We start from the raw sequence: 14876 nt of genomic DNA on the forward strand, positions 1-14876 counted from the left end.
TTATCTAAATGAATAACAACCCCGTTTCTATTTTTCTCCCCTCTTGGACTCGTTCACCACTGCCAAGAACAGCAATTGGAACACTGGTTACTTTTCAAGCTAGCTTCCAAACCATAAGGTTTCTTTCTAACTTAAGCAACCCATTTTCCAACAGTACTTTCGGTAATAAATCTTTCTTCTCGGCAACTGTGGTTCACTTCGTGCTCAGCACAGATAGTTCTTTTTAAAGCCTGGTCTCCCACCTCCATCCCCATAAAAGCATAATTAACTTTTGTGAGTATTAGCATTAAGACAAAACTGGGTGTTTGGTAACATTTTGTGTTAGATTCGGGGTAAAAAGGGGAAGTCTGGTGCAAATGTCACTGCTTGAGACAACCCACTACACTGCTGAGGTTTCTGGTTTCCTATGTCCCATTTGTTTCACAGACACACAGGCTCAAAGCCATTAGAGTTGGCAGTAACCTTCCCGCATTGGCAGCACTCTCTGTCTTTATCAGCTCACAAGCCACGGATGGTTTCAAAATCATTTTTTTCTAAATGGATTTCTAATGTTTTCACATATTTCATCAGCTACCATATTCTGCACGCAAGGGAAGAGATGAAAGTAGCTTTTCTGTTACTGCATACTGCATAATGATTAATTTTAAGTAAGTAATTCATTATAACGTCAGCTGATAACATTTTCATGTTAATTATTTAAAGTCAGTAGGTTCTACAAGTGATGCAAATGTTCCTTTCCAGAAGTATGTCACCTTACAGGTACCCGACAAATGAAAGATCAATATATTTTCATTGTGCCTGATAGTTAAGGTTTAATGTGCCTTGCAAAAATCACCAATTTCCACAATTTAGTCAGCAATACTCAGTTTGGACTGAAGGGGCTAGGGGAGTTGCATTTACTTAACTATTATTGATTCTAGAATCATTTTAAGTATATTAAATTAGCTCACAGCACAAAAAGCAGCCTTCATAGATTTGAAACGTATACACTCCCTTGTTTTATGAGCTACATAATTGCGTACAACAGTTATTCAGGATGACGTATCTCTGATCTTGAATTTTTTGCAGATCCGATCATCAAGTTCAAATAGATAAAGAATTCAGTGTAATGTTTTACAATTTTTAAAATATCTTTATACTTGCATTGTACATTTGGACAAGAGAAGACATATTGTCGAATAACACAAATTTAGCTTTACTTTCCTAATAGCAGTGGTGCAAAACTGCAAGAAGAGTCAAGATTGCAATAATGCTGGAATATCATGTTGGCAGTGGCCCTGCTGGATGAATGACAAAAATACAAAGCCTCCTACTTGCTCACAGCATTGAAGAACTTGGAGACATCCCAGTGTTTGGCCAGCCTGACTTTTAGCCTCAAGGGTAACTGCTAATGAAAGGAATTTCTTAGAACGATGACCGGCGGATTAGACCAACAACAAATATAATTGTCTCGGTGTGAGGGAATGATACTGTGGATAAAGATACCGAAGATTAATTTGCAGCTCGAGAACCAGTAGCAATTCTGGTGCAACACTAATCCCACTGCTCCTTACAGCTAACTCTGAGCAGGTGACCTTCCACTCTTCTTAAGTGACTACATCTCACAGAGAGGAAAAGCACTTTCCTTTGTCAGAGTCTAATCTCTGCAAAAGCTTCTACTGATTTCTGGATTCTGTTTTAATGCAATATCTGTGCTCTCTCTCCAGTGGTTGCTTTCACAATCTTTTTCTTTCTCATTATTTCAACATTGTTTTGACATTCTTCCCTATAATTCCACTATCAGCCCTTGACTTCTTTTTGCCTTCCTCTGCTTCATGCTTTTTACCTATGGAGCTGACCACCTTTAATATCTCCACTGATTATTTCCTTCTCTGCTTTACCTTCCATTGGAGGACTAGATACAGCTGATTCTTCAGAGGAGGGAGAATTACATGGAAGATCAAGGAAGGTAAGGAAGATGTAAATGTAAAAGCCCTGAAACAGCCTGAAAAATGAACAAAGCTTTTGTATTTTCTCAGGCCTTTTACCTTTGTTAAGCTCAAAAGGTTTGTGTGTTTGAAGGTAATGGCAGAGCTCCTGAGGATGTGGAGCCCTCAGCACCGAGTCACTGATGATTAAGTTATGATGACAGGTTCAAGAAATTTCTGGTAAACTACTGAGCTTTCACTCACGAGGTGATCTAATTGAGATGATGTGACTGGAAAATGATCCTTGAAGTCTAAAAAGGATGTCAGGGACAAGAGACCTGAGTCAGTCTCCGTACAAATCTTTGAACTTGAAGGTTACTAGACAGCTAATAAAACATTTACTTATTACGTAACAGAGGGAGGCCATTTGATCCACAGCGCCCTTGCTGGCTCCCAGCTGTTCCATTCCCCTACTTATTTCCTTATGAAAGAGAACAAGTCACATGCCCATTCATCCAGCTACACTATGGGATAATTGACAGGAGCCTACCATACCTACACGTCTTTGGGATGTGGGAGGAAACCAGACCATGCAGTGGAAACCCACAGGGTCACAGGAGACTGTGCAAACTTCATGCAGACGGCACCCAAGGGCAGGATTGAGCCTGGGTCACTGGAACTGTGAGGCAGCAGCAGCACTAAATGTTTTATCACTGTGCCAACCACAGTAATAAAGTATGTGAGGTCTAGATTTTACCTTAAGAGAATTACTGGGTACAAAGGCCAGGAAGTTATGCTAAACTCTCAGAGCTGGAATACAGACCCAGTTGGATCCTGAGGCAATTCTGGGCTCCACACTTCTGGAGACTGTGGCATGGTTGAAAAAGAGGTACATAAGCACATTAGAAAATAGGAGCAGGAGTATATTCGGCCCCTCAAGCCTGCTCCGCCATTCATGGCTTATCTGCTCCAGGTCTCATCTCCTCTTTCTGTGCCAGTTCCCCAGAGAACCTTAATTCCTGATCTTTCAAAACAAAATGTTATCTTCTTCCTTTTAAAGACCTCCAGTGATCTAGTCTCCACAACCCACTGGGGTAGAGAATTTGAGAGATTGACCACCTTCAGCGAGAAGAGTACACCAGGATGGGTTCAGGAATGAGGACTTTCAGTTACATGGACATGGCTTTCCTTGAAGCAGAGAAAGCTAAGAGATGATTTATTATGATTATAGAAACAGGCCCTTCAGCCTAACTCATCCGTGCCAACCAGGTTGCCTAGTTGAGCTCATCCCATTTGCCTGTGTTTGGCCCATATCACTCTAAACTTTTCCTATCCATTTACCTGTCCAAATGCCTTTTAACCATTGTAACTGTACTCACTTCTACCACTTCCTCTGGCAGCTCGTTCCACATACCCACCATCTCTGTGTGGAAAAAGTTGCCCCTTGGGTCCCCTTTAAATTTTTCCCCTCTCATCTTAAACCTATGCTCTCTAGTTTAGGGTGAATGGTCACAGCCTTCTTCCTATCTATGCCCCTCATGATTTTATAAATCTCTACAAGGTCAGCCCTCAGTTGCCTATGCTCCAGGGAAAAAAGCCCCAGTCTATCCAGTCTCTCCTTATAACTCAAGTCCTCCAGTCCCAGTAACATCCTTGTGAATGGTGTTTAAAGTCATTGGATGTGGAGATGGCAAGTTAGGAGAAATTAATTGTAGTGGCTGAAGGGTTGATCAGCAGTAGGCAAGAATTGAAGGGGTATTGGAAAAAAGAACCAGAGAAAAAAGCGTATCACAATTTTACACAGTGAGGGGTTAGGATTTGAAACTGGTCTGCCTGGTGGGCAGTGGAGCTAGATTCAGTTGGAGATTATAGATGTAGTTTGGATAAATAGTCACAGGAGATATGATAGCAGTGATCTGGGAATGGTTTTGACTTAAAGAGCTTGGAAACTGAGAGACATTCCTCTGGTTGTGTTGATCCGGAATAAGGAGACTGATCCCTGAAATTAAAGCCAGCACTTTCAAGGATGATTTTCTCATATTGTTGGAAATTCTGAATTCTGTTGAATCGCTCCCAGAAAGATGTCAAGCAGCCTTTTGAATAAAATTTGCAAGACGATGAATCTTTGTCAGCCAAGAGCTTCAAAGGTTTGAATCAAAAGTTGTTAATTGTAATTAAAAGATGATCTAATGGAATAGGCTTGAAGGGCTGAATGGCCTCCCCTGTCCCTATGATAGCCCCCTCTAGAGTTTGCACGTGGCTGGTCTCACTTTACAGTGATACGGTAGTGGCCTGATGTTTACTGATATTGATTGAGGGACAAGGATTATCCAAGACACCAGAGAGGACTTGCCTGCTCTTCTTACAAGTAGTGGCATGACAGATGGGGCCTCAGGTTAACTTTACATCTGAAATACTGCACCTCCAACAGTGCAGTGCACCCCAGTAATGCACTGGGAGTTCCTGTCTGGATTTCTGTGCTCCACAGTTTCTCTTGAAGTCACAGCCTTCTGACTCAGAGTTGAGAGTACTGCCCACTGACTCATGCCTGACTTTAACAACAGCATTGTTCTTTACTTACTCATTCTTCATGTATTTGCAGCTCAGCAAGATGTTCACCTGTGGGGACCATCATTGCCAAAATTGATTTGCCCTTACTTGTCATCCACGCTCACACATTTCCCACTGGGAGTCCTGCTAGAGCGATGACAAAAAAAAAAGAATTCTGGCTAACGTGTTCCCCTCTCTGGTCCCAGGATTGTGAATCCAATTCCAAGGCCAGATGGTGTCTAAAGTGAGAGGGCAGAGATTTAGGGTAATGGGTAAGAGTTTAGGGAGGATCTGAGGAAGAATATTATCACCCAGAAGTTGGCTGGTATTGTGGTGGCAGAAACTCTCACAATATTTAAGTTGTTCCTGGATGAGCACTTGAATCACCAAGCCATTATAGGGCTATGGAACAAGTACCGGTAAATAGGATTGGTATCGTTGGGTACAGCATGGATGCGGTTGGACAAGGGGCCTGCTTCTGTGCTGTATAACTCTATGACTCTGTAAGCGAATGAGGTAAGCCAGAAGGGAGATAGTAGCACAGCCAGTAGAGCTGGCTGCTGCTCAACACCAGTTACCTGGATTTGATCCTGACCTTGGGAGCTGTTGGTGTGGAGTTTGCACGGTCTCCGTGACCCTGTGGGTTTCCCCAGGTGCTCCGGTTTCCTCCCACATCCCAAACACATGGGATGGTAAGTTAATTGGCCACGGTAAATTGCCCCTAGTGTGTAGGTTAGTGGTGGAATCAGTGGGGAATTACTGGGAATGTGATGAGAATAGGTTACAAGGAAAATTAGTGGAGAAATGAGAATGCTCTGAGAACACAAGAAAATAGGAGCAGGAGGAGGCCACCAGGTCTCTCAGGCCTGCCCCACAATTCAGTATGATCCTGGCTAATCTATGCTGGCCTCAGCTCCTCTTCTGTGCCAGTTCCCCGTAGCCTCAATTGCTCGATCGTTCAAATACTTATCTACCTTCACCTTAGATATACCATTGGATTCGACTGTTTTAAGTAGTTTTTTAATACCTCAAGTGGCTGCACAAGGAATGGCCGCTTCCTAGCTTAATGGTTCGTCCATCAGGTGAATATATGTTTTCTCATTGGTTGGTTTGGCCATAGGTGTCTAAAAGATTTTCAGATTGGACTATTGTTAGCTAAGGAGTACCTCTTATCTCAGGTATAAAAGGTGTCATTTTTTTGGTTAATCACTCTCTTGCCTCTCTCTCTCTCTTGCTTATCTTGCCTCTATTTCTCTCTTGCTCTCTTCCCACCTCCCCCCACTCCCCCAGCTCATCCTTAGTTCCTTTTGTCTTGGCTCATCTCCCAGTAGTAAAGCTAGTACCATGTGCTCTGTGACTGTTTCTTTGTTTTAAACTTTTCCAATAAAACTTTGTGAAACACCAAGTTGTTTTCAACTCATTTTTGGACTCCTGAAAGAACCTGTGGATTCAAAAATAACCGGATCTGACAATTCCTAAAATGGACTTTATCACCCTCGGGGCAGAGAATTCTAGAGATTCATTATACTCTAACACAGTTTTATACACCTTAGATTTAAATGACCAGCCTCTTATTTTGTAACTATCTCCTCTTGTTCTTGACTCTCCCACTAGTGGAAACATCGCATTACCTACCCTAACAAGCCCCCTTAGGTTCTTACATATTTGAATAAGGTTATCCCTCATTTTTCTAAACTCCAAGGAAGTTGGAGCTGGCACAGATTTGATGGGCTGAATGGCTTCTTTCTATCTTGCAATGAAAATATGGAAAATATAGTTAAGCTGTGAGAGAGCAAGCGTAGCTTATAACTGTGAGTGATGATTTAGTAGCATATGGATGCAATATTCTTACATGTGTGTGCTACGTTATAATTAGTAAATATGAAAGCAGTTGTTGCTGTGGAACCAATAATAAAAAAGGGCAGTAAAAATATAACGAATAAAGCAGCTAATGAAAATAAAATTAGAGGTGCTGGAAGTAGTCCTATAGCAAATTAGTGTACATGTTAAATAGTAAAAGAGAGTTTCCTAGCGGGAAGCTTACAACCAAGAGAGTATTTAAGTTAGGGATTTGGAAGTCCAGAGGTGGCCAAAGAGAGCCAACATATAGGTGCCCAGAAGCCTGGTACAATCTTGCTGAGATTGTACAGGGCGTTGGAGAGACATTTGGTCTCTGTTGAGGAAACATGCAGTAAACCTGAAACCAGTGCAGGGTAGATTTACAACATTGATTTCTGGGATAATGAGTTGGCCCATGAAGAGCTTCTGAGGAATCTTACTTCATACTCATGGATGGTTAGGAAAGTCAGAAGTTAACTCAATGAGGCAGAAAATTCTGAGAATAGATGCAATGAGGCTGTTATTTCTCTGTAGAGGGTTCAAGATTGAGGGACAGTCTCAGGATAAGGGCTCGACCGTTTAGGACAATTAAGCTTTGCTTACCTAAAAAAAAGGTATCTTGCCAAAGGGGGAATGTTGTGAAGATTCATCAGATTGGTTTCTGGGATGGTGGGTCTGTTATACAAGGAGAGATTTAGTAGGCTACACTGTGTACTCTGGAGTTCAAAAGAATGAGTGGTAACAATTCTACAGGACTTGACAGGGTAGATTGAGACACAAGAGAGACTGCAGATGCTGGAATCTGGAGCAACACACAAAGCACTGGAGGAACTCATGGGTCAGGCAGCATCTATGGAGGGAAGTGGACAGTCAATGTGTTGGGTTGACTCCCTTCATCTGGACTGGCAGTCGCATTTCTGGTCAAGACCCTTCATCTGGACCTTGGCTCCTTGGACCTGGTCCAGATGAAGGGTCTCAACCCAAAACATTGACTGTCCATTTCCCTCCATAGATGCTGCCTGACCTGCTGAGTTCCTCCAGTGTGGACAGGGTCGATGTCTCCTGTGGATAAGGAGTCCTGAACCTGGGTTCAAAGTCTCAAAATAAAGGATAGGCCATCTATGACTGAAATGGGGAGAGATTTCTTCACTTACGTGGTGGTGCATCTTTGTAATTCTCTGTCCCAGAGGGCTGTTGAGGCTCAGTCATTCAAAATAGTGATCGATAGAAGTTAAAGGAGCTAAGGGACATGTGGATAGGGCAGGAGGTAGAAGATTAGCCTTGATCTTGTTGAATGGCTAGAGGGACCAAATGGCCTATTCCTACTGTTATTTCTTACAGAAGCCCAATCAGAGGAAGAGAGCTGAAACTTCACCAGATAGAGGAGCTCAAGTAGGAGAAGAGAGTAATGAAGGAATCAATTTTAGAGCAGAGACTGACAATGTGACAAATAATAAATCAGGGTGTTGTCTTAGCTTTTATAGAGAAACTGGATATTGAATTGAAGAAACTCAGCGGTCAGGCAGCATCCATGGAAGGAAATGGCCAGTTAACGTTTCAGGTCGAGACCCTTCATCTGGACTCATCTGGAAGGGTCTCAACCCAAATCATCGACTGTCCATTTCCCTCCATGGATGCTGCCTGACCTGCTGAGTTCCTCCAGCGCTTTGTGTGTTTGCTCCAGATTTCCAGCATCTGCAGAATTGAAGAATATCCTGGAGTGAGCTGCATTTAGAGGGGTTGTGGGTTCAAGTTCTACTCTCAAGACTTGGGCATAAAAATCTATGGTAGAACATAGGACACTACAGCACAGTACAGGCCCTTCGGTCCACAATGTTGTGCTGACATTTTATCCTGCTCTAAGATCTATCTAACCCTTCCATCCCACATAGCCCCTTATTTTTCTATCATTCATGTGTCTATCTAAGAGTCTCTTAAATGTCCCTAATGTATCTGCTCCCACAACCTCTGCCGGCAGTGCATTCCATGCACACACCGCTCTCTGTGTAAAAAAACTTACCCCTGACATCACCCTTATACCTTCCTCCGATCACCTAAAAATTATGTCCCCTCGTGTTAGCCATTGTTGCCCTGGGAAAATGTCTCTGACTGTCCACTCGATCTATGCCTCTTATCATCTTGTACATCTGTAATGACCGCAATGATGACACATTGCAGTGCTGGGGAAATGCCTTCCTCTGGATACGGATGAAAGCAACACCCTGCTGTGTCCCCAAGCTGGATGTCAAAGATCCTATGGCATTACTTTGAAGATGAGCTAGGGACATCGCGAACATCCTAACCAATCAATACTGCTGAAAAACATTATCTGGCTGTCATCACATAGTGTTTGTGGGAGTCTAGTCATGCTCAAATTCAATGTCCTATCTTCTATTTTACAACAGTGACTAACATTACAAAAAGTACTTCATTGGCTGTAAAATGTTATTTAATTAAAAGTCTTTAATGCATTGAATGTGAGTGCAGAACAATTAATGAAGGGAACCCACCCAGAGAGAGAACGTAGTAAAGAAGCTGCTCAAAGATCTGATGGAAAAGTAACTGGATTAGATAGAGGGATCCTGAGGGAAGTTAGGGAAAAAAACATGAGAATCTCAAAATAATTCATGGGAATAAACTGGACTGAGGTTTCTTTAAAAAGGCACATCAGGAGATGAGAGAGTTGTTTGTTACAGTTCAGCTTGTTTGCAGGGAAGCACAGGCTAGATGAGGTGAATGACCTATATCTGTGCTGTGGCATTCTGTGAATCTTTCTTAAATTTTGTTTTGTGTACATGATCATGAAAACAGTCTTTAATACTGGTCCCAACTTTTTTTCACATTTATGAACAGATACTTCTTCCATCCAAAATGAATTTTGTTGCTTAATCAATTTAACTCGAGTCTCGAGGAAGTGAATTTCCACAGTTAAAAATGTTTACCCATTAAGTTTGAAAAATCTGAGAGCACATATTATGACAGAAAGCACTCGAACAAATGCTACAACTTTCCCCTGGGAGGCTGATTATCAAATTTATATGGCAACAACAAACTTGTGAAATCCGCAATCCACTATCACATGGGGGCTAAAGTTCTGGCAGCATGCAAGGGGATTCTGTGCACAGGGATCAAAATAACCAGGATGAGACCTTGCATTCAATTTGTATTGACCCAAGTTTTGGGAGAGGATGGATGGAAGTTGAGGTCTACTCTGGTAGAAAATTAAGACCCTAAATCCAAGGGCTTTGAATTTTGTTGCTATCAGACCCAAACCTGAAGCACGTTGTTGGGTTCTGTCAGGCTTGAGTTGGTTGTCCAGTCTCTAGATGTTAGGGCTGCTCTTCAATGCAAAGCTCCAGCAGTCCAACAGTACTCAGTGGGCTTCACTATGGGCACTGCCCACAGAGCCCCTGTCCCAGGATGGCTCTCCTAATCAGTCTACAAGACTTGGGGCTGCTCTACAATCTCAGTTCCTTTGGGTTCCCACTTATTGGCACACTAAGTTATGTTGCTAGCTCACAGTTCCAGTATTCCAGGTTCGATCCTAATCGCCAGTGCTATCTGTGTGGAGCTTGCACGTTTTCCCTGTGACCGGGTGGGTTTCCTTTGGGTGTTCTGGTTTCCTGCCACATCCCAAAGTGTAGGTGGGTGACGGGAAAATCAATGGGGAGTTGATGGGCAAGTGAGGGAGAATTGGTCAAAGGGAAATGTGGGGGAATAGCTCTGAGTCGACATAGACTTAAAGGGCCAAATGGACTCATTCTACATCAGAAGATGATATGAGAAGAGACCCAAATACCCTAGGTGCAGAACACATACACCCACTCCCAACAATCAGGTCTAGTGGTGGTGATTTTTGGGATTTGTTTTAACAGAGTCTGGATGGTGTGATCAGATCCAATCCAAACCTAAGGACTTGTAATTTTTTCAAAACTAATGTGAACACAACACGTCTTGGCTCAGTTTTGGCAGCCATGCTCCGTGTGGAAAGCCTACACTATTCCATGATCCATGCATCATCACATCATTATTTTGCATTACTTTTCTAGATGCTCAGTGTGGATTATTGGCAGGTGATCCGTGTGAAACAGCTATAAAGCATTAAAACAGGCTATTGACAATGCTGGGAGCTTCACTACATGTACTAATTCTTTGTGGAAGGTTAACAATTAACTGCGTGTACTTATGTCATGCATATGATTAGATCATTATGTCACATGCATCCAACTCATTCACAAAACTGCAGACCACAATCAGCAAACCTGATGTACGAGAGTTTGGGTGGAAGCTTAGTGTGGCTGGGCCTTTAAGGTATTGAGAAAAGCTCTGTGTTAGAGGTGGTAGCAACTGGGAGTTTACAAAATGTCAGAATTGACCTTTAAATGATATTGATCCTTCTTTTATTTTTTGGATTCTTGGCACTGCACACTTGTTTAGTTCTTTGGATTGGATGTTTTGTTAGTTTATATTCTTTTTGCTTTCAACTTTACGTTTGGACCCAGATCCTTTCAAATGCGTTGTCCAACCTGAACTGTCTTTTTTTTGAACAGCTGCTGGTCAATAATCTTCTGCCTCAAATCATATATTAGAATAAGCTGATTTCCAATTTGCTGCCAAGGGAAAATGCAGGCATGAGTTTCAGAACCTTGGCACAAATTTCTGTTTCTGCCATGGATATTTCAACCTCTGAACTCCAAGTGCAAGAGCCAAATTATGTTTGGTGTGCACCTACTGCTTTTAAATGAGAAGATGGTGGAAAATAGGTTGCCTCTCTTTATGCCAGCAGGCAAGATGTACTGGCATTGTTCCCTGTGTCCCAACTTGCACCAAGTCCCACTTGCCATCTCCTGTGGTTGCTGACCTAAACTGGTTTCTCACCAAATAATGCCTCAGTTTTAAAATTTTCACTCCTATTTTCAAATCCCTACATGGATTTGCATTCCTGAGCTCTGTAATCTCCTCCAGCCCCAAAGCTCTCAGACACTTCACTCCTCCAATTCTGACCTCTTGCTCATTCCTCAATTAAACTCTCCACCAATGATGACCATGCCTCCAGCTGCAACGGCCCCAAACTCTAGAACTTCCTCCATAAAACTTTCCTTCCTCTTATCAGATGCTTCTCACCCACATTTTTGACCAAATGTTTGGTCATCTGCCCTAATATCTCATTCCAGTGCTGTGTTAAATTTTCTTTGATAATGCTCATTGAGGTGTTTTAGAAACACAAGTAGTCATTGGTGTTGTTGTAAGTAAAGTATCAAGTACAAAATTTTAGTCTCTGCCATCTAAATGGCATTAAAATTAATCAGATAGATGTTCAACTTTCCAGAGCATACAATTAGATTAAACAGGCTAAGTTGAAGAGGGATAGACTCTTCAGCTTTGTTCTGCACTGCAGCTTAAGGTGCTTTCAACTTATGCACTTGCTTAGATCCTGCTTCAGGACTGTGACCTTTGCAGGCTTCTCTCCCACTTTAAAAGCATGAGTCAAGAAGCTGATCCCTGCAGTGCCGTGGAGCGGCACTGCACACAATGGAATCTAAAACCACAAATGCAGGAATGGTTTCCCTGTGATCAATTTACAATATCCACAATCTGCAAGATGACCCTGTGGAGTGAACATGCTGTCACTCGGCCAGCCCCTGCTCTGAAGGGTCTATGATTCTAGTGGCTCAGCTAGCTACACTAAGAAGTACAGTTGACAAAGAATTGATTGTTTGCCTTGGGATGAAGACATGGTGTTACGCACTATTACTCCCCAAGGAGTGAAAAGATTGCTGGGATATAATTTTGCGGAACGGGCAATTTTTAAATGATGAAAATAGTATTGACCTTATGGATAAGTAACATTGACAAATGTACAACCCTAAAGGAGATCCTTCAGTTACAAGAATATTCAAAGGAATACTACTGTTACACTTCTGGTGATCATGGAGCAGCTGGGGATACTGATTGTCTCAAATTCCTCTTTCTGCCATTTCAGCAGGAGCACTATGCCATTGATTTTAAATGACTTCATATGTCAGATGGACATATCAGCCAGGCACAAAAGCACTGGTATACCAAAGTGCTAGGGCAAGAGATTGGTTTCTCTTTTTAAAGAAATGGAAAATAAGCTCTGCATCCCTCACGCACAAATTCAAATTCTTGCAGAAATGGGATGGAGACTAGGTGCATTATTATTTTTCATCAAAAACTAATTTCAACGTGAATTTCTATGTCTGTTGTTCATTGACTGTCAGTAGGATATGCGACTATTGTCGATAAATACACTGGGGGGACAAATGGACCTGTCATCACAGTGCCACTATTTGTGTAAGTGGCCTAAAGCAAATAATACACGTTGAAAATGTATTATCAATAATACAACACACAGAGAAAATGATTTAGAAATCTAACAGCACAGTCCTTCAATGTTATCAATATTTAAAATCAAGATGTATAGCACAAATTCATATTCCCCCACTGAGATGAAAAGATCATTCATGTGCAAAAATCCATTATTATTTTAAGGTAACACTTAAAGATAATCAATGTTATGCTATTTCTAGTTCTGGATGTTCGATGTTTTAATGTGGTATAAAACAGGGAGAGAAAAATCAATTTAAGCTTGTCTGAAATCAGCACACAATTCTTCACTAATGTATAGTTTAAGAAGTACTGTAAGAGTTATATCAGATTCTGTGTCCCAAGCAGAGAACCATCTTCTCTCATCAATTCTATCCATTTATTTACCAGTTTTAACGGCCAAGGTGATGTCAATAAATATGGTGAAACTTTGATAAATTAATAAAAGGTAGAGCCTTAAGTAGTCTTAATCCAGAATTACTTGAACACACAATGTCTTCCTACTTCTATTTTACCTTCCAGAGGTCCCATTATATCTTGGGATCTTCTAAAGTAAGGCTGCTTTTAACATAGAAATTGAAGTGTTTCACACGTTAAAAAGCTTTCAGACAGTAGGTAGTTAAATACTAATGTTGGAATTGATGATATTCCCTGATGACTGTAAATAATAAATTACTGTCATACCAGTCCAAAACACTGTACACCCTTTGTGTTGGAGAGGCTTTGATCCTCTCAGTGGCTGTTCATACACAGATATAAGAAAGGCTTTACTAACAACAATCTGCAAGTCAGCAGGCCCAACAAAGACTGCAAGAAGTGAAGGCTCTGCCTGAACTGGAAATCATGATACAGCAGTTCATCTTATCCAGGTAGAGGTGAACTTGAAAGAAAATAATGTAATAAATTGAATCACCAATCTCGTATTGTGGATAGCATAACTTATTTTTGGCACATGAAGCTTGCAGGAAAATCTTTTAAAAGCATGGGATTATTTTGTTTTCTTCAGTCAAGTATCTTTTGCCAAAGATAGTTTGTGGTTTTATCATTGGTCTGATGTTTTCTTGGTGTCCTTGTGCGAAGGACCCCAAACGTTCAGTTCAGATTTCAAGGTTGCACCTTCAAATTATTACATTGTCATAGAGGCTAGGGTGAATAAACATTCAAAAAAATAAGCTGTTTAAATCACTTACAGGTCCATCAAATGCAACTAAACTTAAGGAAGTAGCAAACCCTGTCCACATCTCCCTCACAGAGTGTATTCTCTGTCCTCTGCCATGGGACATTTTCTATGACTACTATACAAATACTGGTTATTGGTGGTAAACAGAAGACACAGGCAATTACTTGATTTTCTCTTTACCTTTTTATAAGAGAAATTCTATCAAAATGCTTTGTGATAATTACCCTGTTGTCCAAATGCCTTACATTTTTAAAATCACTTTGACATGCTGAGTGGCCTGCTCCTGATTTATGTTCTTAAGAGAAAATAGCTAATCATTCAGGAAAGCTGATCATAATTAAACCTGGTAAACATGGTTTTATCAGGTTTCACAAATTTGCTAGAATTCTTTGAGGATGTTGATAGAGGAGAACTTGTAGATGTAGTGTATTTAGATTTCCAAAAGGCATTTGACAAGGTGCCACATAGGAGGGCTGGTGCATTAATTTAAAGCCCATGGGATTGGAAGAATGGCTGTCTCATAGAAAACAGAGTTGGAAATAAATGGGCCCTTTTCAGACTGGAAGGAGGTAACTAGTGAAGTACCACGGGGATCAGTTCTTGGTCTGCAATTGTTCACTAATTGTATTAGTGAACTGGAGAAAGGAACAGTATGTAAGGTTTACAGATTTGCTGATGAAATACAGATAGGTGGAAGGGATGTACAAATATACAGTGATTCTGCAAAGGGATATAGAGAGAGTGAGTGAATGGGCAAAAGACTGGCAAATGGAGTTTAATGTGAGGAAGTGCGAGATCATGCACATCAGTAAGGGTAATCAAAAGGCAATTATCTAAATGGAGAGAGACTGCAAGTGAGTGAAGTACAGAGGAATCTTGGTGTTCTGGTGCATGAATCACAAAAAAGTTAGGAGCCAGGTCCAACAAGTAGTTAAGAAGGCAACTGGCATTTTGGCCTTCATTACAAAGGGATTAGAGTTCAAAAATAGGGAGGTTTTGTTGCAATTGTACAGGGTGTTGATAAGGCCACACCTGGAATACTGCTTACAGTT

General features: G+C 41.3%; 1 protein-coding gene across 7 annotated transcripts in view; it reads right to left on the reverse strand.

Annotated features, from left to right (window-relative positions):
- The window catches only part of sema6dl (sema domain, transmembrane domain (TM), and cytoplasmic domain, (semaphorin) 6D, like), a 248616-nt gene that overhangs the window by 40833 nt on the left and 192907 nt on the right, over positions 1 to 14876 (reverse strand). The window lies entirely within an intron of this gene.

Source organism: Pristis pectinata, chromosome 28, assembly GCF_009764475.1.
Source record: "Pristis pectinata isolate sPriPec2 chromosome 28, sPriPec2.1.pri, whole genome shotgun sequence".
NCBI classification, from domain to species: Eukaryota; Metazoa; Chordata; class Chondrichthyes; order Rhinopristiformes; family Pristidae; genus Pristis; species Pristis pectinata.